General features: G+C 40.3%; 1 protein-coding gene across 7 annotated transcripts in view; it reads right to left on the bottom strand.

Moving 5' to 3' along the window:
• The window catches only part of SLC14A2 (solute carrier family 14 member 2), a 459,857-nt gene extending 436,013 nt beyond the window's left edge, over positions 1–23,844 (bottom strand). For 4 of the 7 annotated variants that reach the window (XM_032603327.1, XM_032603329.1, XM_032603330.1 and 1 more), the window contains exons 1-2: positions 23,523–23,843; positions 14,099–14,230 (exon numbers count right to left, since the gene is read on the bottom strand). The gene's annotated coding sequence lies outside the window, so the exon portion shown is untranslated. Of the gene's footprint in view, positions 1–14,098; positions 14,231–14,870; positions 14,935–23,522 lie in introns of those variants that run through there. The other 3 variants (XM_032603332.1, XM_032603333.1, XM_032603334.1) reach the window with 3 other exon arrangements.
• Between the last annotated feature and the right edge of the window lie 425 nt (positions 23,845–24,269).

A 24,269-nucleotide genomic window follows, 5' to 3' on the forward strand; every position in this document is an offset into this window, starting at 1 on the left:
CAGGAAAAGGCAGCGTGATGCCAGGGAAGAGCTCAACAGGGGACCCTGTGAGAGACACTCTGGACTTTTTGTTACCCTGTAGGTTGGAGAAGGGGAGGAGAAGGTGGCAGGCCCAGAGACCCTCATGAAGAAATCCTCTTCTAAGAGGGACACTGAGGGCCATGTCCGGAGTTTGTGGTAGTGCCCTGGACATGACCTCTAAATCACCAAGACTCTAGAATAGACCTAGAGAGGTGAAAGAACTCAGAAGCCACAGCGAGCCTCCCCTGGTGGCAAGAAGGGAAGGGAGGGTGTCCACATACAGGTACAGCCGAGAGAGGGCTCCCAGAGTGAGCCCCCAGGCCTGCTAGTGAAAGCACCACCTCTAGAAAAGATTCGTACAATCACATTTCTCTTCTACAGCTGCCATCATGGTAACTCAACTACATATTCTTTTTCAATGACCCTAAATATTTTTCCTTTTCTTTTTACCAAACACAATCCAACTTTAAAGAAAATGTTGTAATAAAAATAATCATCTCATATGCTGTCACCTAACACAGACTGTTGTCATTGTCTCTTATTCTTAATCCCTCTAACCAATGACAGATTCTCTCTTGTCTTATAGAAGGGACATTCTCAATGAGAAAATGGGAGTAGAACAGGAAGAATTCTTCCATTATCTTTTTAAAGTGATACAATCTACTTTAAATGAAGCACAAAGGGTTTCTTCATACATGAACATAGAGCCTTTTTTTCCTACTGTGGAATCCATCCCCAAGCCTCAGGGCAAGTGTGAAATTTAGCAAATTAAAGTAATTAACACATGTGTCTTGTTAAAACAAGAGAATGTGGCCGATAGGAGCATGGAAACAACAGTTTATGCCTATAAAGATGAAGATGGCTTTTAGGATCGGTACTTAAATTCTACTATAATCCAAGCCCCAGTTGGCTTTCCAATCTGTGCTCCCACCAGTTCCCCACATAAACTGGGATCCAGACCTAGCCTGGCCTCACCATCTTTATACTTGCACCTCCTCTCTGGCACTTCCCTGTCTCTCTGACCGTCCAATGCCCAGGTCATATTTTAGCTGTGGAGCAGTTGCATAAAGCCATTCTTGTCCTTCCCGTGTAGAAAGCAGAGAGACAAATTCTTCCTTTCCTCAGCCTTCTTTCCAGCTGGGGGGGTGGGCATGTGACCCCCTTCTCATCCATGAGACCTAAGAAGTCTGCTTTTGTTGGGGAGAGGTTGGTCCTGAAAAACATTTTCTTCCCTGCTGGAAGTGCTGGCACCAACCTTTCTCCTTTCCATCTTCCTGCCTCAAATACAGATGTAATATCTGGAGGTGTATGGCCTTCTTGTGACAAGAAGGTGATGTGCATGTAGAAAGGGCAAAGAAACAGTCCCCCTCCCACTGCTGTTGACTGAGCACCAGCAGCTGCCTAGCTCCAGACTCTCATTAGGTGAGAAAAATCAACTCCTGTTTATTTGTAACCATAACTGAGGTTCTTTATTGCTTGTAATCAAAAGTAATCTCAACTGACATCACCACCTTCATCAGCCTTCCCCAAGTAATCCAGCCTGAGAGACAGTGCATATAGTGGTTACAAACTTGGGTTCTGGAGCCAACCTTAGTTTTGGATCCCGGTCTACCACTGACTAGCCATATGACCTTGGGCAAGTTATCTAACTGCCATAAGCTTCATTTTACTTATCCATAATATGGGAATTACAGTGATATGTGCTTCATATAAACGCTAAGTGAGATAATGCACATAAAATACTTGAAACACTGGCTGATAGGTAAGGGTCAAATACCACTGGTTTTCCTAGTAGAGATGGTACTATCCTGCCCCATTACCCACTGAAGAGCAATATTTCCGAACTCTTTCTGTGTCCCACAGCTCGTGCCCACTCCTCGTGCCCCCAGCGCCCACATCTGACTCTGCACTGAGAAGAGAGAATCCAGAGTAGTCAGCCCTCCCACCTGCCCTGGCCTGCTTCTCGTGGGCCTCCATTCTGGAGCCTGAGTTGGACTTGGCCGTAACGCGATTTGGCTTCCTCAGCTGATGTGGGGCCTCATCATACTTTACCCATGTGGTTGCTTTGAAGGAGGAACTTGCGGCAGAGAAAGGGAAAGAAGAGAGCCATGAGACCCTTTTCCATGCCCCTGCTTCCCAGTGACCCCAGACGCTCTACTCGTTGCCATGGCCGTGGATTCTGGGACACCATCACTCCCCATGGCTGGCACTTCAAGGATGGGAAAAATAAATTGTTCAAAGAGTCTCCTTCCCCCTTGGGAACCAGGGATTATGCTGAAACTTTATTATTACTTTAAATAAATAAATTACTCCCTTGAGGCCAGATGAAAACATGCTCTTATTAAATTTTTTAAAGAAGGAAAGCAATTGGAGAATAAAATCAAAGGTGCTCAAATGAATTGAAGTGGCTCCTCAGAAGCTGACATAATAGCAATTTGTATTTATATTATGCTTCTCATCAAAGGAGCACTTCACAAAGGCCCTGTTTCCTCAGAGTTGCCCCATGGAGCTCGACTCTAATGCAGAACAGCCTAGAGTCTTGGGGGTTTGCCAGGGTCCAAAGCCCAGCCTCAGGCTCTGACCACTGCAGACGATCTCCCGTCTCTGGACTTCAGAGCTGGTTTAGCCCCAGAGCCCTTCTGGGAGCTGTGAGGGGGTATCTCTGTCCCCTCTGGTCAGTGAGAAAGAGAGTGGCTGCTTCTCATGTAAGGACTCCTAGTGGAGACAGATCATGGAAGTCTAATCAAGGGCTGATCACACACACACACACACACACACACACACACACACATACACATACACACATATACACACACATACACACACACACACACACACACACACCCCATGAAAACTGGTGGAAATAAGAAGAACCTAGCTCTGCTTGAGTTTCCTCCTGACTATCCAACTGCAAAGACACAGATTTCTGACTGTGTTTGCTTTTCCCCAAGTGTTCAAACATGCAGGGCAGTGATTAAGAACTTTTTCTTTCCTTGTATTCTAGATGGGAGACAAGCCATATGCATACATATATATTCAAAAAGTAAAATATCCATCAAAGGATCCTCTTTTATTTGTTTTTGCTTCCACAGTGCTTGATATATGGTAGAGGTTAAATAAGTGTTCACCAATGAAATAACTGCACAGGTGAACTGATGAAAGAGGAAGGTAGATCAATTAGATGGTAAGTGGAAGTTTCCAGGTAGGAGGGATCACTTGCTGCCTGGGAAGCTGGACAGGATTTCACTCCTCAACTATAAAAGCAGTTAAAAGATTGACCTACTGTTTATTGAAAATTTACTCTTTGCTTGGCACTGTTGCAGAATTTAATAAGTTTTTAAAAGAATAATCTTCACCATAAGCCTTCTCATAGTATCACTTTACAGATGAGGGTCAGAGAACTTGTGACTCGTCCACGGACTTGGTAAGGCCAAGGTTGGAACCCAGCTCTAGCTGGTTCCAAATCCATGCTCCTCCTTGGTGCCTCTGTGCTCCTCCACCCATGGGCTTGCTTCATCTTTCCACTGTAATGTCCACACCCATACTTGTTCCATGGAAATTCCACACTTGAAATGCCTTCTTCCTCCTTTATTTAACAAAAATTCTATATTTTCTTTAGAAAATACCATACTACCCCCACATCTTCCAACATCCAGAGTCTGCCCCAGCACAGTCATCAACCAAACACTCCATCAAGGAAGACAGAGCAAGGATCCCACATCAATTAATGAAGCCTTGGATATTCTGTGTAATGGCAAATACCACCTGTAATAGGGCCGTTTCTCATCCTGAACTTCCATCCTTTGTGACCCCACACACACTGTGATTGTGAGCTCTGTGCAGTCGGAGCCCAGGGTCTAAGTCTCAGCTCCATCACTTACCGTCTTTGTGATCTTAGTCAGGTCACTGAACGTCTCTAAGCATTATTTTCCTCATTTGGAAAAATGGAGATAATAATATAGAACCCACCTCATAGGGAGGGTTATTGGAGGGTTCAATTGAAGGATAACTATATATAAAAGACTTGGCACTACTTGACATGTAGTCATGTTGGCCATGATTGTCGGTGATGAGAAGGTGATGATAGAGATGTCAGTGCTCAGGTGCTCCTCATGCAGTGTTGGCCTTGGTGGGGTGGCTGAGGTCCTATGTGGGACTGAGAGGGGAGTAAAGGGTTTTCAGTGACATTAGCTGAGTGTCATTGGGGAATGGAGGGGCAGACAAATGAGGAGACCATCCTACACTTTTTAAGTCCTATAAGTGGCCGCTTCCCATGAGTAGAACCGACTCCTGGGGAGGTTGATCTCCAGAAGGTGATCAAAGTGTCAAGCAATAGGATAAAAACGGTCTAGAATATTTCAAAGAGATAGTATGCAGTGCTATCCAGAAGGGCAGGAGGTGACCTCTGCAGGCCTGAGTGCCTCTATCTGGGATAAACATTGCCCTTTCCCACCTCTCCTCTCCTGCTCACAGCCCCCTCCAGCTGGTGCCCAACCCCCATTCTCAATGACCTCACCCCCTGTCTTTGTCTATGTTAATCACAACCATCCTTACAGCGCAGTTGAAATCCCACCATTCCGTGAAACTTTTCTCACCACTGCAGTACAAATGCCCCCCTTCCTCTGAGCCTGTAATTGGAACTCTCTGTACCTTTCACGTGTCAGTTTCAGTATAGTGACCTGGCACTAATATTCTATTGTTCACACTAAGCCTTGATGATTGGTCTGCAGTTTTTCATGGATAAGGCCCAGGCCAAATACAGATTTTTGCATTCCAAAACTGAAGTCAGGGGAATTCCCTGGTCGACCAGTGGTTAGGACTCCACACTTTCACTGCTGAGGGCCCGGGTTCCATCTCTGCTCAGGGAACTAAGATCCCACACACCGCGAAGTGCAGCCAAAAAAAAAAGAGACCGGAGCTCTTCTGGGACGTTGGGCCGGGGCCTTCTGGCACTTACCTCCCTAAAACAAAACCAAGGTCAGTTGAAGTTGATAACCAGTTTTCGAGATACACACTTGTTGGATAGACAGATAAGTAGCAACCAACTGACCCAGCAAGGTCTTAAAAGTTCATACAAGAGAAATCCTTTCATTTGAAATAAATGAGTAAACTGAGAACCAAAGAGAGGATGTTCCTAGACTGGAGTCATAGCCCAGACTAGTGTTTCTCTATGGGAAATGTTAAGTTTTATAAGAGAAACGAAACCAATTATTCTATCTTCTCCCCTTTCCCCTTCATACTTTTATCTTAATGGAAGTTCTAACAAGCTTTGTTGTTTCATTGGGAAAATAGTAAGAAACACAGGATCACTTTTGATCCATTGTGGATCTTTTTAAACTGCTTATTCTGAAGACATGGACTCAACAGCTTTAACTTTTACATTTCACTGCACCACATTGAAATACCTACAGGCCCCCTAAACCTTCCACAACAAGCAAGGCTTTGCATTCCTTCTCTATGTCTCACTTCACTTGGCAAGTCTTCTCCTCCTAGGATTTTTTCTAAGGTCATTACCTATGTGAAGTCTTTGCTGATCCCCCAAAACCCTGTTGGGTGTTCCCACCAAGTTCTGGTTTAGCAGTCTGTGCATTTTTCCTGATTAGAGTTAGATTAGATCACTATTCGGAGTCCTTTTTGACATTGCATTGAAATGTTCCTGCTTTTTTGACTGTGTTTGACTCTCCTAAAGATACACTGGGGTACCTGTGTGGGTCACACTTCCCCTTGTGCTAAGGTTTTTTTGGGAGAACTCCTCCTCTTCCCCACCACACTTATTCCCAAAATATGTTACAGATGAGGGCTGCCATCTTGGGAAAATCCTGCCTCCCTGGCTGCAGTGACTGATCTGGCAATGGACGCTGGCTGACTTTGAACCAATCAAAGTCCTCACTGCTATGGCCATGCTGATTGGTTCATGGAAAACTACCTGACGCAAGATAAGCCAATCAGTGGCTTTCTCCAGGATATTTCAAGCTCAAGCTAGGAAGACGGCATTTCCTTTGCTCTCTAATAATGCACTAAAGATGAAGGGCCACAGTGCTGGAGGCCATGGTTCCCTCCTATGGAGAAGCCCTTCTAGAATGATGAAGCTGACTGAGAGAGAACAACATTTAGAGGAACAGAATCTTGACCATATTTGATCCCTTATTTTCCCAATCCATCTCCCACCCTGCCAGTTAGAAGATTTGAGCAAATGACTGTATTATGGGGCTGAATTGTGCCCCTTCCTAAACTCATATATTGAATATCTAACCCCCAGTACCTCAGAATGTGACTATATTTGATGATAGGGCCTTTAAAGAAGTAATTAAGTTAGAATAAAGGTGATATGGAGGATCCTAATCCAATATGACTGCTGTCTTTATAAGAACAGGAAATTTGGGTATGCTAAGAGACACCAGGGATTCAGAAGAGGAATCCACATGAGGATACAGTGGAAAGACCATGTGAAGACATAGAGTTAAGGCAGCCATCTGCAAGCCAAGGAAAGAGGCCTCAGAAAAAATACAAACCTGCAGACATCTTAATCTTGGATTTCTAGCCTTCAGAACTGTGAGACAATAAGTTTCTGTTGTCTAAGCCACCTAGTCTGTGACACTTTGTTATAACAGCCGTAGAAAATTTATACAGATCCCAACATTCCCTTTTTTGTTTGAGCTGGTTCAAGATCAGTTTCTAAGTCTTGTAATTCAAAGAGTACCAGTGCAGGCTTTCAAATAGCTTCAGCAGATGTAATAGTGATTGTATCCCCAAATAGCTTCATGACCTGTCCCAAGGCCCAAGGCTTGTGACATCAGGGACATAGACAGGCTTACCCATGAACTCATTTATGGACCCAGGTCAAGCCTAAATCAGATAAATGTAGAACTCTGTCTCAGTTTGATGAATTAATGGATGCCTGAAACATTTTGTTTGATAAACAACATTTCCCCTTATCTGAATCCAGAAACCTAGGACTGAGCAATGACAAAACTGATGTACAGTCTGTGAGTAATAATTATCTGGATACCTCTGATTACCCAAAAGACTTGGCATTTCTTTTGAAATGGCATTTACGTCAGAGAAACTCTCCTGCAAAATAAACCTGATGAAGGTGGTCACTCAGCTAGGTAGCTTGCTTTAAATGTGACTGGATGACGCTTTGTTCTTGGAGCATTTTTCCAACTTCCAAATCAGCTACTTGGTCACTACCAGAAGTGACTATTTCCTAGCTCTATTATGAATGACTTTACCTGATAAAGATCAACATCATGCTTTGTTTTTCATCTAATAATGTTGAGTTCTAAGACCACCATTCATATAGCAAGTATCTACTACAAGCCTACTAGTGGTCAGAAAACCAGTAACCTGACCACAATTACTTAGCTTCCTACAGAAAACCAGTAACCTACCATGTTAACTTAGCTTCCTACAGAACATCTATCACTGAGCTAAAATTCAAAGTCTTAACCTTAAACAAGTGTCAGCCCTGGGGACTACTTCTTAAACTTTTAACAGCTTCACAGTCTATTTACACTTAATTTTGTGTGTTGGTTGTTTTCCTCCCTGCTGTCCTTATGCACTGCTGCCCACTTCTTTTCATTGCAGACACAATCTCCTTCTTAAAATATAGTTTCTGAATATATTTTTCCTACCTCCTCATCCCTCAATAAGCCCCTCACTTTCTTAAAAGTAAGCTAAATGTGTTTAATCAGAAAAATTCAGAAAACAGAGGTTAAAAACAATGAGAAACTTACCAAGTTATGAAGTCCCTAGTAACTGGCATTTGAGGTCTTCAGAAACATGAAAACAGAAAACTGATTTTTTTTAAGTTCTCTTTGCTCTTTTTCAAATGCATCTTTTCCCATGAGTCTCACAGAGCTCCCTTAATATTTCATCCACAGCTTTGATAATCTCCTTCCACCTTTCACCTCCTTCCCTTCCTCACTGGATTCTAACACTTGGGGACATCTTGGCTAAAACTCAGTTCTTTACGGTGAACATGCTTCTAACAAAGAACTTAAGTATCTTCATTTATTTCTTGCTTCAGAGATCAAAAGACTATAAGAAAAGTTTGATTTAAGCAACCTTTTATTTAAATAAATTTTATATATTTATTTTTAAAAATTAATTTATTTAAATAACATTTCTATGTCTTCCACAAAAACGCAGACAAAAAAATATTAAAATTGTTTACCACATCTATCTCTCAATATTCTTTATGTGGACACAAGACAAATTCTTAAGTTTAGGTAAAGGACAAGTAACAGATGAATTAGCTGACTATGAATCTAAGTACATTTGTCCTAATTATGGGAAAATTTATTTGTGTGTCATGATCCATTCAGTTCAAGGCTCTGAGAGGACCCACTTTTTCACTTTTTCAGGTGCTCTCACTTTGTTAATTTCTTAAAGATTTTACCTTGTTTTAATCCAGAACATTTTGAAATATTCCAAAATAACTACTAAAAAATGATTCTGAATTCAGATGTGTTTCGAAAAAGCTAGATAAAATAAATAAAGCATGGGGATTTTTTCATTTGTTTGTTTTTGTTTTCTTTTAGCAGTAAATCTTTTCAGAGATTTTAAAATGCGTGTGTACCATGAGAACCTACAGAATGCCACTGGAAGCAGTTCACGAGTTTGACCTTCCGCATCCCTTCTGTGTGAAGGATGTTTCAGCATTATCGGTCTGGGGAACATCAGCTTGATGTCTCTAGCCACTTCAATGACTCACAAAAGAAAGAAAGCTCTAAGGGCATAAAATAAAAATATTTTTATTTTTCTTTTAAAAATCTAAGCTACTACCCTACTTGACCTTAAAACTACTATCAGCAGCATTGGAGGAAGTATTATTTCTAGTAATATCCTTTCTTTTTAGAAAGGACCATATTTAATTCCTTGCATCAACTGGTCAAATATTTCATAATATAAAGAGAATCAAGCCACCAAAAAATACCCAGAGATGTATATAAATTCCCATTGGATGGTAATGATCATTTTATCTTCACCACTAACTTGAGGTAATGGGTACACAAAATGTGGTACATACAAGCAATGGAATAGTATTCAGTCTTAAAAAGGAAGGAAATTCTAACACATGCTACAACATTAATGAACCTAGAAGACATTATGCAAAGTGAAATAAACTAGACACAAAAGGACAAATACTGTATGATTCCACTTATATGAGCTACCTTGTGTAGTCAAATTCAGAGAGACAGAAAGTAGAATGCTGGTTGCCAGGAGCTTGGGGAGGGGTGAAAAATGGGGAGTTATTTCTAAAAAGTACAGACTTTTAATCTGGGAATATGAAAAGGCTTAGAGATGGATTGTGGTGATGGCTGCAGAACAATGTGAATATACTTAAAGCCAATGTACTGTACACTTAAAAGTGGTCAAAATGGTAAATCTCATGTTATTTATATTTTACCACAATAAAAAAGTAAACTGAGGTGACACCATATGGAAATCCCATAGATAAGAAGGCTGGGACATCAAGAAGAAAAAAGACTAATTGGTATTAAAGAATATCTAAGGTAAATCTCTATTCAGACTTTTTAAAATATTTGTCTTTAATACAGGAAGTAAATGAACACAGCAATTTTGAAAGAGAGCTAAAGGAAAAAGAATGTTAAAATCCTAAGTTTTTAACATGTTACATTTTTTTATAAATGTATATGAGGACCTAATATGTACAAGCATAGGGCTAAGTAATACTATAGATAGAAATACAAAAAGTTTTTGTCCCTCTCCTCAAGTAATTTATAATCTTATAGTAAGGTACACCCATGAGTAACTTGGAGACAATGAAAACTGCACTGAGATTGCATGAGGTATAAATACAGAGCTCCAGAAGCAGTGGGAAGAAGATATTAAGTCTGATTGAAAATCCATTCCCTCTTCTTCACACCTACCCTACTTCTTCCATCCCTGAGATCCAAGTCAATTCCACTGCCTCACTGTCTTAACCCATTGTGGTTCAACTTGTACTCTCACTACAATCACACTCAAGTAACTATTCAGAGCCTTGCCCTTTTCTCTCAATGGTTTTTGGTAGACTTTGTAACATGGCTAATATACACTTTTATGTATTTTCACACATTCCCCCTATTTGGTTAGAGGCATCCATTGCTTTGGAGATGACTAGAATTGTTAAAATAAGAATGCAAAGAAAAAGAGAAAATTGGGTTTTGAGTCCATAGTGACAAAAATATTTTTTTTGAAACCCACTTGGCTAGGAGAGAAAGAGTTTACTAAATTCCAAAAGCTCCCCTTTAGGTCAGAAGCCAAGCTTGGCGAACTCAGTGGCAGAATTTTACACTAACTCATAGTGTAGAGATTAGAGACAACAGGGAAGTTCCTATCAGGTAAGACAAGGAGAAAGCATTCCCAGGCAAGGAAAAGAGCAGGATTTTGTGTGGATGCCCCCAGGGTAAGAATATAGTCAGATTCCCTGAGAATCAAAGGCCCAGGCTTTCTTGGGCCTTGACCAAATTTGGGGAGTTAGTTGACTAAAACACTAGACTCTACAGCCTGAGGTCTTCTAGAACACTCAGGCTGCTGCTCTGCCCCTCTATACCCAAGGTGGCTGGAGAAATCTTATCAATAACTAGAGGAGTCTGAGAGAGAGAGCTCTGATTCTACATGATGTGTGCATTGCATGCAGAAGTCCTTTGAGTTCCCATAGGCCCTGATGGGGAGGTGGAGTGGACACATAGGTACTGAGACCTAAAACACAAGGTTAAATGAGTAGGATAAAAAATGCAGGGACCTCCCCCCGGATATATTTGATCACTATATAATTTGATGGTGTGAGTGAAGCACAACATCCACCAAAAAACAAAAACAAAACAACAAAAAACAGATGATATTAGCCATAGTGGGCAGATACCAGCACAGAGTGTTCAGGAACTAGATCAGACCAGCCTCACTTAGGTGGACAGTATGGAGGACAGCATGCAGGGCAGACCCCTCTCCCCAAAAAGGGCATGTAAGACTTCCCTGAACACATCCAACTGTCTTGGGAAGGAACGGAGAGATGCTTCTTGTGAAAGGGAATATCCCTAATTGAGCATTTATACTTCACACTCACTGAATATTTGTCCATATTACACCTAAGATGCTATTCTAAAATGAAAAACGTTGAGTTGTATTTAATTAGAAAATTTAAGTCCAATCACCACCTGATGGGACTAAGGAGAACAAACATAGAAAATAACTTTTTTCTTTTATTATTTGATCCAGTTATCTTAGAGTATGTAAATATCCATCCTTTTTCCCTTGTTTAACACAATGAAGAGGTCTGTGGAATGCTCTACACTGTGTACGTGATAGAGGCCCCTAAGTAAACGCCGCATGAAGAAACAAAAGGAAGAAAATATGGATTTCATTTCTTCCTTGCCTCTCATTCCACCAAAGCCAAAATAAATTATAAAACAGAGATTTTTTTTTAAAATAACATAATTCACAGGGAGAGTTTTGGAAAGAGAACTGGCATTAGGAAAGCCACAGGGCTTAGTCCTTAGAATATTAGTACTGCTGGCCACAGATAGTTTTCCTGCCAAGCTTTCTGTCAATAAGCTGAGGTAAATATCTAGCTGGACCAGTAAAGTTCCACAAAAGTAATAAGCAAAGTTTTCAATCTTCAAAAATGTTTGAATGTCTTTTTCTTATAGAGGAAAAATGGTGCAGCTGCTCATAAATGGATATTTCCCTTGGGGAACTAATATCTTATCCAAGGTCAAACTTGAGTTTTCTTAAAGATTTGGGTGGCAACATTCACAAGAAAGTCACTTTTTTCTTTCCTGTTCTATTACCTTAAAATTCACTTTGCTTTAAGAAATCATTGAATATACCTTTTTTTTTTTTTTCTGATTAGAGATTTTAGTAGGGAAGAAACTAGGGCAAATTTTAGATAAAGCAAAAGACAATCTTAAAAGTTGTCAAACAGGCCAGGTAAGTCTTAATGAGAAAGTTGACAGACTGTCTGGCCTTTCCCTGGTGTATATGACGAGGTATGCAACGCTATTAACAATAGAACTCTGCAAAAAGCATTGTAGAAAGCGGGTGAGTTGATTCTCTGAAGCTCATAAATAGCTAATAAGTCAACTGTGATTTAAAGATACAGACACTATTTTATTTTTTAACCTGGCACAGTGACATTCGGAAAATCATTATATTCACTATCCCATAAAAATATCCTTCTCATCTTTATGAAGCCACTCAAATTTCATCTCATTCATAAAGCCTTCCCTGACCAGTCTAGCCCACACCAATCACTTCCTTCTCTGAACTCCAAGAGCATTTATTGCCTGTAGCACTCACTGGGCATAAGCCATTAGGTATCTTTTCTTTCTTTCTTTCTTTGTTTTTTTAAACAAACATGGTCCAATAGATAATAAAGTCCTCCAGAGTAGGGATCACATTAAGTTCATCTTATCCCTAGTACCTAGCCTGGAGCCTTATCCGCATCCCATAGGGTTCAATAAATGTTTGTTGTTAATGATGATATGTTGTAGACACATTTGAAACATAATCTGGATAAACACAATACAGGAAAAGTGCAAATCATCATCTAACGAACACGAAAGCCAAGGAATCAATACGAGAGAGCTGTCTGAGCACGAAGTGAAAGACAAGGTAATACCCTTCTCCCTGCCCCAACATCCAACATGGTGATGGATTATGCTACACAAAATTATCGATGAAGCCCAATGTAAGCACAATGATTTCTAAACAGTAGCAAGAAATATTAGATACAAAATGTAACATTACAACAAAGGCAGCAGAACTGAGAGGCAGTACATGAAGAAACAGATTCAGCTGATGAAGAACCTCTTTGCAAATAAGTAACTTCAAGCATAATGAAAACATGGTGCTTTCATTTCCTCCTTCTCTTCCCAGCCCAGAGACTGAGATGCTGATTTCTTGCAAGATAAGTCAAATGAGCGTCATTTGCCCCTTAAACAAAGGAACAGGAAGGCAAACTGGGGCATTCATCCTTTGCCAAAACAAACCCAACCCTTCCAAATGAGTTACGTTCTCACAATGTGAGTCAGGTTGAGTAAATTCATGCAAGTCTCATTTACGCGCACAAAGAGAGTAGAACAATCTACTTACCTCTGGTTTGAATTCCTGTCTTCTTCCATGAGATTTGACTTATTAACTTAGTAGTAGAAAGTTCGGGTCAAATCTGTTCCAGCAGTGAACCTCATCTTGCCTTTCTTTGCCTGTCACTCTTGTTTACCTTTTCTCTACTGACATCATTTCTTTTATCCTGGAAGTGGGGGACTCTTAGGCAGAAGGCTTTACTATTTTTATTGGACCTATAGGTAACATACTCAGCAATAGCATTGGTATAACTGATGTGAAACAGTGAAAGAAAATCCATCAGACCAATCCAAACATGCCCGGACCCTAGGCCAAGATCTGGGGCAAAGGGAGAGCAAGTGGGGACCACAGGTTGACATTCCTACCCCCACCCAACTTGCATGTTCTTTGTTGTTATATGGACAACGGGAATAGGATAATAATTTAACTGATCACTTCAATGGAACAACGATAATGGCATGACTGATTTTTAATAGTGTTTATTAGTTCTTTGGTTTAAATAACCAACCAACAATATTGGAATTAGTGATCCTTACCTCATCCACTACCATGTTTCCCAGCCACCTTTAAACTTTTGAATGGGGTAAAGAACTTGCGAAATGAATCGGTTATATAGACACGGATCTAATGACCTGGCTTTTCTCTACCATTGTTAATATTTTCGGTGCATTAAATCCACTAGCTAAAGGAAATAAGGATTGAATTCCATGGTTTAATTGATGTATAGCAGTAACAGTATCTATAAGCAACCTGGCTTCCTTCATAGTCAAAGGAAAGCCAGCTCATCTCTTTGAAACAGTTGGCCAGTGACATCTTTTTTGGGGCCAAAGTTTTCATTGCAATAAATAAGTAAATAAGTAAATAAATAAATAAGTAGGTACAAAGTAGTCCCAAATTTAGTAATGCAGAAACCCTTCATTAAAGGATATAGAGTTTTCCTTCTAGACCCTGAAGACATGGACTTAGAAGAGATTCATGTACTCACAGTCATTCATGTCCTGTTGACCCAGTGGATTGAGGTGCCCCAAGCCTTTTCCTTGTCTATAGGTAGAGGTGGGAATATTTCAATGCGACGTACTCATGTCCAGAAATATCCAGGACGAAAACTGGAACAGGCCTGAATAGAAGTACAGAGGAACTCTTTTAAGCACAGCTGTTTCTTAGGATGGTGGAGACAGCCTGCAAAATGGTGAGTTGGGGCAATGGCTGGAGCCAGCACAGGAGACACTATGGCATGGAAAGTGGAAAGCTCCACTAGATGGAGCTAGGGTATATCTGAGGCACCCATGGTACTATTATCAAGGCAGGGCAGGGAGATAGAGTCCGCTTTTACACCTCTGTAGGTGAGGCCTTATACGGAGTGACATGTGGATTAAAGTGAGTATATGTGAGTATTTCATACCTCCTTAGGTTTGATCCTACATTGAAGGTACACTTGGGGTGGCACACGTGTGTTATTATGAGTATGATTGCATATGTGGGTACGGTTGTGTGTGTGTGTGAACACACATATACATGCATATACCTGTGTGTGTTTATGTACTCATATACACACATATATGTTAGATTATATAGATATGGGTTGATATAGGTATAGATATAGATTGTGGGCCATTACTACAATAAATGGAAGTCATGCTGGAGGAAGGGAGCTAGCTTCTGCTGAATGTGTACTGTGTGTCGGGCCTTTTCATATGCTTTCTCATTTAACCTTCACAATAGCTATGAAAGGTGGCTATTATTACTCCCATGCTTACCACAGAGGAAATTTGATGAACCTCATGCAGAACTTGCCCAAGATCACACAGCTGGGAAATTACAGGACCTGGATTAAAAACCAGTTCTTCTGAGCTTCAAAAATCTTAATATGGTTTTCAAAACTGTAATATAGTCACACTTAACATCACATAGACTTGTGATAGTTTCTTGCAGTGTGCAAACTAAATTCTGGGAATATGGTTTGTGGTATGTTTTTACAAATACTGACATGTGCATTATACAAAATTAAAATGACATATGCTAAAGTTTGATCTATGTTGGAATGCAAATATATATAAAAAGTTAAATAAATACCACATTCCACTTTTCCCTGTTTCACCCCAAGATAATTATTAGAAAAATGCACAAGAATGAATTCCAGTATATGATTCAATTAAAATAAGAGTCATTTAAAAGAATATTAAGCTTATTTTCAAGTGGATATATCAAATCCACATGCACACATAATTGAATGCATTCACTATTTGCCACAGAATACATTAGTATTGGGGTAACAATACAAATTCCATTTACATTCCCTCTTTATGCTGTAGGAAAAGCCATTTCCACTGAGATGAATGGAGCACACCTAAACTTGACCCACTCCACGATGCTCCATCGTCACTGAAGACTTTATAGCCTTTGGGCCCCAGCCTTTTTTTCTTTTTTTTCCTGTTCAGAAAGTGTGTTGTTCTGTAAGTTGTGTTTTTGTAGACAGATTAAAAAATGTAGTGCATATAGAGCATTTAGCACAGTGCCTGGCAAATAGTTAAGTGCTGAAAAAAACGTCAACAGTGGTGATGATGATAACTCTTAAGGTGAAAAAAGAAAAAGAAACAGAGGAGGGAGACTTGAAGGAAGAGGAGGCTAAGAAGAGGAGAGAAAATGTAAGACAAAGAAGAGGATGAGAAGAAGAGGAAGGTGGAGTTGAGAGAGATATGGGATCCAAGTGGCAATTCACAGTTCTTGTTTTCTTGGTGTCAGAGCTTCTCCCCAAAGGTATAAAAGTATCATCTGAAATTATGTGGAATTTAGATATCTGCCCTGCACCCTGCAAATTATTCTATTCTTCACCTGAGACTTCATGCAGTTCTCCTTTTTTTGTTGTTTTGGTCTAAGATTGGTTGCTGTTCTATAGGAAGAAGTTGCTGGGCACTGAGCCCCTGGCTGGGATGGCAGGACTGAGAAGGGGAGAGAGAGGCAACATTTCCTCAACATGTGCTGTGAGCCCTTGGAGAGTATGTCAGCTGTGTGCTTTACTAATGGACTATTTGGTGCCATAATAAAGGTTAACTTTGGCCTCTGAACCCAGGTGGATGACATGGAAGCTCCTTCTAGACAAGTCAGAGTGAAATACATTTTCTCTGGTGTTTCTGTTCTCAAATTAACAGTATTTGAAAGAAGTCATAACTCAGGCAGAACGGGGGAAAAGGAAAATATTCTGTTACCTTTGAAGATAAAATTCCATTTAGAAAATTTCTTAAGTAGATTTTTGTCATATCAGGTCTCTGTCTTTGTTTTTCCCTTTGTGTTGGGGAATGTTGGAAATTGAATTGATAATAAAATAATAGTGATAATAAAGACTAGCATTTATTGAGCACTTACTATATGCAAAGCACTGCTTTCCATACTTTATATAACTTTATACTCAGTACAATCCCATAAAGTAGGTACCATATTACAGATGATAATTTAAATAATTTAGCTAAACAGAGCTAAAACACAAACCAAGGACTAGCTGAAAATGAAACCCTCTGTGGTCCACCAGATTATACTTAGATAACCTACAATATGCCTCCTTCACTGCCCAACACACAGTCAGTATACGATAATGCTCCTCTTTGCTTTTTTAAGCAGTTACTCCCCTTGGATTATTACCTCTTTAAATAAAGCGCTATTTTCATTTGTATAAAGGTTTCATTTGTATAAAGGTTTCATTTGTATAAAGGTCACACCAGGGATGTGATACTAACTTTGATCTGGGGGTCTGAAATATTCATTCTTTCCTGGGTATTTCTACTTGTAGATCTTAGAACTCAGCATAAAAGCCTAGCATTCTTCCCTGGACTCAATAAGCCATGAGACATGGGGCAACAATTGGAGGTTACCTACATGGATTCCTTGGGGAGGTGAGATGTGCAGTGGTGAGAAGGAAGATACCTGACTCTTCTGGGCTTTCGCCCCTGCTATTCTGGCACATTCATACTTACATGATCGTGTGATATACTTTAACTTAAGGGAGAAACCCAATGCTTGACTTGTTTCCAGAAGATAATTTCTTGAGCTATTAGAGAACTACAACAAATTGTCTCAGGAGCAGTTGGCACAGTGGCCACTAGTTAGTTATTACCTTAATAAGAGGACATGCCCATCAACTAGAGCTGCTGTTGTATGAATAACTATCTCAACATTTCCATTACTGTGTCCTGTTATCTTCTTGACCAAACTAGAATAGCAAGATGAGTGAGGAAATTGAGGCCCATAGATGTCCAAGTTCACACCTTTAATCTGTAAGTGAACTAGAACCTAGGTTTCTTATCTCTCAGTCAGAAATAATCTTTTACTAAAGGTGTCTCCACAAATAGTGAAAGATGCATTCCTGGAGAAAGAAGGATGATCCTAATTAGTCAAAGGTGTTTAGGAAATGCAGCATTCTCTACCATTTCAGAAATAAAATGTACATTTTGCATATGAAATTCTCTCCTAAATCCTGCTGTAAATTTTTGTTTGTTTGTTTTTTGCGGTACGCGGGCCTCTCATTGTTGTGGCCTCTCCCGTTGCGGAACACAGGCTCCGGACGCACAGGCTCAGTGGCCATGGCTCACTGGCCCAGCCGCTCTGCGGCACGTGGGATCTTCCCGGACTGGGCACGAACCTGTGTCCCCTGCATCGGCAGGCAGACTTTCAACCACTGCGCCACCAGGGAAGCCCTGTAAATTTTTAAGAGTTGGTTTTACCCACAAATTCTGTACATTTTAATCACAGGTTTTTCTTTTATTTTTTTAAACACCTATTAATTTCCAGAGGCACTAGTATTTCTCAAAACCCATTTTAAGTAATACATCTCAAAGCAATTCAGAGGGAGTTCCGGGAATGTTTCTTATTAATAATAACGGTATAAATAATAATGATAGTAATTGCCTTTTATTGGCATTTCATGTTCATGCTATCTCACCTCGGGATACTACCATATCTTCACAACAGGTCTCTCCCATCCCCAATTCTTTCTGTCTGATTGATTCTCTTAGCTCCTACTATATTTGCCTTTCCTAAGTACCCTTTCACTGAGCCCTCCTCCCACTCTATCATCACCACGACACACACTATTCTCAGAATAAAATCCAACTTCTCAGCATGGCATTTCAGTCTTTCTCTCCAGGTCCTTTCTCCACTGCTCTCTAAGGTAAGCCCTTCGGTTTAAACAACTGGCTTATTTTCTGGTCCTCAAACAGGGCACACACTTCCTCACTTCTCCCTCCTTTTTCTCCCCTCTTTCCATTTCTGCAGTTGTGTTTTCAATAGATCACAGGTTCGTTTGAGAGCAGAGGCTGTGATCTGCTCATCATCATTTCCTTCACAGAGCCTGGCCCCAGGTCTTACACCAGGGATCTTGTAGCTTCAGCTGTCCACCTGCACTGCCTTCACTCCTGTCTTATGTCTCTCAAACATGAATGTCCACAACTAGGGTCACATCTGACCTGTGGTTTTATTTTTAAACTTTAACTATGGTGACAAAGTATTATTATTATAAAAGTTAGAAATATGTGAAATAATTGCATTTGAGGAAAAAAAACAATGTCTACTTTAATTCTGTCTTTAAAAAAAAAAAAAATTGAAAGTCTAGACCTTCAAGCTCAAGTTTGTATGTTGGTTGAAAGAGTAGCTTTAAGTGCCCATGAGCTTGTGTCAAGTATGTACTCTGCCTTCCAGGTAGTTACATCTCTACCTTGTTACAGACATAACTGTTTGCAGAGGGATCCATGGATATGAAGGCAGAGAGGATGAGATGGGACAGACAGTCTACAGTCAGAAGATCTGGCTTTGGGTTCCAGTTTTATGGCTGACTCCTGAGTGACCTTGGGAAAAGCCACTTACTCTCCCTGGGCAGCATTTCCCTTGCCTGTAAAATAATAAATCTATTATTTAAACTCACAGGGTTATTGTGGGAATTAACTGTGGTAATTGCTAGAAAATGCCTTGTAAATTATAAAGGGCTCTTCAAATGTTAGTTATTATTAAAGTAACATTCTGGACATCTCCAGGTTTTTTTGCATTAGGCAATATTAGAGGTATTTCCAACTACCCTCGAATAATTTCTATCATGAAACGTGTGGTTCTCTTACATCTGTATGAATGTTCCGGTTCTAACTCTGTTCATATTTAGATGCAGCAGAGTCAACTTCTTAACCAAAAATTCTTTTCTTTATTGTTTGAAGACTGCTGTTCAAACTTTTGTTAGTGACCCAATGAAGTATTATGGCTAAACTTGCCATTTTAGATGCTGATTCCAACCTTGAACTTTCAACTACACACACACACACACACACACACACACACACACCATCAGGTTTATTTTCCTTTCTCCTTCCTTCCTTCTATCCCTCCTACGTTTCTCTTCCATCCTTCTTCCTTTCCTCCAGTGAGTCTAGAAATATTCACATCAGAAAATGCCACGTGAATCTTTGACCAGAGTGACTATATTTTATTTCTCCCCTGCCTGAGTCTGCTTGAAATGCTTGTGAAGCCTCAACATTTTCCCCAGAGCATTCAGATAGTCTCTAGTAGGCAGAATGGACCTAACTGTGTGTTATTTACCAGTTAGGTCCCAGAGCAGACTATAAAGTGAATGCATAATCTACTATGCAGGATACTCGATTACTGAAGGACATTCCCTAGGCATTCCATGGCCTATAGAGGCAATACATTTTCTATGATATGAAGGGAATTATTGACTCACTGGACCAGAACTCTCTCCGAGTCCATGTAAAGACCCTTATTTCCACAATGGATTGAAAAGCCAACAGACTCTGGTTTCCTGCCTATTCACAGTTTGTAGATTATTGATCTGATAATTAATCAACTCAGCATCCTCTGGGTGTCCTTAGCTCAATGTATGTGCGAAACCCCTTCATGAAGCCTGAGTCGCAGAACACCCTAAATCAGCACCTTCACAGCAGCTGCTTATGGTACTCAGCTGCTCAAAGTATTTTTGTCTTTAAAGTGTAGTATTTCAGCCTTCCTTAAAACATACAAGGTCAGGGAAAGTAATACCCCCTAGGAAATAAGTGAATTGCCATAGACATATAATTATAAATAAGAAAGGCCTATAAAATATAATCATAGAATTTTCAAGCTGAAATAAAATGTAATAAAATTGTTTACAATTTATTGCACATTAAGGCTAGCCTTGGAGGATTACAGACAAGAGTTCTTTTTAAAATTAAGTATGTGTGTATGTGTGCCTGTGTGTGCCTGTACTGATTTCTTTCCTGAAGGATCATTGTTGAAACTTGTTTAATTGAAGGCTCTTATGTCACAGCCTCTCAGGAAAATGTGTTCTCCAGTGACTAATATAAGCCACAAAGAGCTACATGGAATATTTTGTGGGGAAGGTCAGAACTTGATCTCATCCCCATCTGGCCTGTTAGGAATTATCTTCTATATTTCAATATAAAGATCAATTCTTCTTCGAATGACCACTATCTCCCATATGCAGATGAAACAGCACACTTTGCTCTTATATTTCCATGGTCTTTCTGTCCCTACCAGCCTCTCCAAATTATCTTTCCATCTCATACTCTAATGACAGTCCCTCTGCTCCAAGCAGAACTCTGAATTAGAACCCGTGCTCTGAACCATGCTTCTTCCTCCCACCCTCTTCTCCCCTGGGAAGTCCCCTCTCTCTCCCCATGTTCCTGTCTTCTTGCACTGGAGTGGAGGAGGTCTATAGCAGATTCCTTTGCTGAGATCTCAAGGATTCACTTATATGAAGCGCTTGCTTTAATATTTGTTGAATAAAATAATGAATGGGCCCAGCCGGGAATCCACGCTATAAGCCCTTGCCCTCTGATATGTTCCATGTTCCATTGTATCTTCAAGTTTTTAATATGTGAAGAATTAAAAAGATCTATAAACTCACAGAGTTGGTTCTCTAGTGCTAGGATTTTAGCTTCAGTGAAAGCAGTGAGATCTTAGTCCTGTGTCTTTGAATGGCACCAACTCAATCTATTTTTCCATCAAGGGCTCATAAGAACGACGAAGGCAGTGATGACCTTGTTTCTACTTCTGTGTTTAACCCCCAAGGCCCTCATTATATTGCTCTGTTCAACAAATGCCGATGCCCAGCTCTTTCTGCTCCTTCCATCTCCAGATAATTTAGAGTTGACTATAATAAAATGTTTTGCAACTTACTACATGAAGTTGTTAAAAATCCTCTGTCAGGTAATTGATAAAAGAACATTCCAGCCTGTCCTTCACATCTACTGGCTCCAAGTTTATGCAACTTATACTTGTGTACATCATAACTAAACCACGTTTAGCCTGTTGATGTGAGGATATCACCCATTAGCAGATGAATGGTAATGCTATTCTCTGGTTCTCCAAGCTGCCTGACAGCTAGTGCCACCAGGGGACGTTCCAGGCCCCCCTGCCACTAAGATGCTGGAGTGCTGGCATACTCGGGGACAGGATCTTGAGATGGAGTTGTCTCCATGCCCAGCACCAAATAGCAGCCCCCAGTTCTTGCCTAGTTTTATATCATGATCAGGGCCATAATTGTACCTCAATACCTATATTTCATATCTCGGTGGTCTGAGCAAAGCTCGGGGAGCTGCTACCCAAGACACGTATCTCCTTCTCTCAGCAAACCATCGCTTACTTCTCACTTCTCCTCACCTTATAACATTTTTTCCTCATGAAAAATTAGTATATATGGAATGTAAAGCAGAGGAAGTTTCTGGGAAGTAATTAGGTAGATGCCTTACTGGTAAAGGTTTTTTTTTGCGGTACGCGGGCCTCTCACTGTTGTGGCCTCTCCTATTGCGGAGCACAGGCTCCAGACGCGCAGGCTCAGCAGCCCTGGCTCACAGGCCCAGCCACTCCGCGGCACGTGGGATCCTCCTGGACCGGGTCACAAACCTGCATCCCCTGCATCGGCAGGCGGACTCTCAACCACTGCGCCACCAGGGAAGCCCTGGTAAAGGTTTTTTAAAACCTCAAGTAGAGGTTTAAAAATTGGAAGTAGCTTTTAATTGATGCAAATGTATTGATTGAGTTTGGCTTACTGTTATAAAATCATGGCTTATATGTCCAATAAAATTTCCCTTGACATCAGCCAGTTAATCTGAATATAAGGCAATGATTTGTTGATTATCTTTCTTGTATTGGGAAGACCAATTCGCATTTGAATTTTTAGGCATAATAAAGTTATAATACTTGCCTTACTCTAGAGAGACAAAATAAGAATGCACATTTACCACCATTGCTTTCAAATCCACCCTTATACAAAACCTAAACCCACCACTGTACAATACCCTCAAGGGTCTTCAAACCCCAACCCTCCATCATACCTGTCAAAAAGTTCCACAGTCAACAGGGAGCAGCACATGTCAGCCCTGCAATCACATCCCGTGAAGGTAGAGCAAACCATCAGATAGACCAAAAGCTTTCCATTCTACAGCCATTCAGAGAGCTTGAATAATTAGAATAGATTTTGGAACTTCCTCCCATGTGCACCAATAAAGCTGTAAATATGCCCTCTTGTTCTACTGATGGGAGCCTCTGGAGGCTGATATTCATTTGTCCCAAATAAACTCGTTTGAACTCTTGGGAGATTCCCTTTAGCTTTTTCATTACCACTCTGGAATAATATGCAAATAATTAGGTGACAGCATTCCCTTTGAACGTTATTAAATACACAATTATCATATATAGTATATTCCATGTACATACAAGTCCCTTCAGAATAGTGCATATTCTCAACCCCAACCAAAAAAAAAAAAAAAAGAGAGAATTAATAACATTCACTCTTCAAGAGCCGTAAAACCAACTCTCAGATTGTGGCACTAAACACTCACAGCTCTGGCATCTACACAGGCTGGCTGGAGAATTCATGCACTATGGTGTTTGACACACTCATTCTCTCAGGTGAAATACAGTGGGAAAAACTGCATAATTTATTAGACTTATACAGCAAGGCTCAATAGCTAGATCATCTCCTTGTACAAGGCTACATTTTATGATGATCTTTTTAATGCTGTAATCTACATTGAGGTTGGAATTGAGGCATGGAGGGGGGTTGAAAGTAAACTAATTGGGAGATGCTGTGCATGAAATAACAGCTATATTATTCCATACCATCAAAAGTAGGATCTTATCCTCAAAAGGCTTTCAAATCATCTATATTATTAGCTAACAAGTACCTAAAATATTTTAGTAGCAGGAAAGTGATTATACATATGTATATATATATATATATATATATATATATATATATATATACATGTGTATACAATGTTGCATTTTTATTTTGTTAGGTGGGAAGAAAAAGAGAAAGAAGCCTTGAAGCCAGTAATTTCTTCCATGAACAGGTAGAAAAGAATTTCCAAATCTTGGCAAGAGAAGACAAAGTCAGAAAAAGAGATATGCCTTACCTCACAGTGCCTCCTGAGGCTTGAAATGATAGTTTTGAGAAAAGTAGCCAATGTCACCAAAGAGACAACTTGAAATAAGAATTTGGAATCCTTCTCAGGTGATCAAGGCAAAGAAGGTTACCAACATGGAGGACACAGGGTGTCCAGGTGTTTGCTAACCTGTCTCACTTGGTCTTTCCTCAGTCTTTATCAGCAACTGAGCACTAAAGTGGGTCCGTCATTCTAGGAGATTTGCTTTTGAAGTGCCTCCCCTCGGACTGTGCTCACTGGCATCCTGTTCTCCTTCAATGGTCAAGTGATGCATGAGGATAGGGTTGTTTTCCCATTGGATAACTTTCTTCTTCTTAAGTAGCAAGACAGCCCATCTCAGGGGCCCCAGAGAAAACCATTGGAAGATCATTCTTCCTGTGGCCAATCTGGTTCTGCTTGGCCTCCCCTCTGCCACATTGTTTCCTTCTCTTTTTTTCTTTACACATTACTGAGAAGTTAAATTTTTACAAATCTTGTATTCATAAGACATTTTTGTCTTTGAGCTGATGGAAGATAAGGAGGGCTCATACACCTGGCCTTCCCAGGATGGAAAACTCCATTTGAGAAACTAATTTGCCATCTTGAAGGTTCGTACATGAGCATACCTTGCCATGAAATTCAGGTGGGAGAAGCAGGTTCAAAGAAAAGGTCATGAGAAACCCTTCCCATAGGATATGGTCCCTTTCACTTTGAGAGAGGAGCAGACCAAAGTCAAGT

Source organism: Phocoena sinus, chromosome 14, assembly GCF_008692025.1.
Source record: "Phocoena sinus isolate mPhoSin1 chromosome 14, mPhoSin1.pri, whole genome shotgun sequence".
In the NCBI taxonomy this organism is placed as follows: domain Eukaryota; kingdom Metazoa; phylum Chordata; class Mammalia; order Artiodactyla; family Phocoenidae; genus Phocoena; species Phocoena sinus.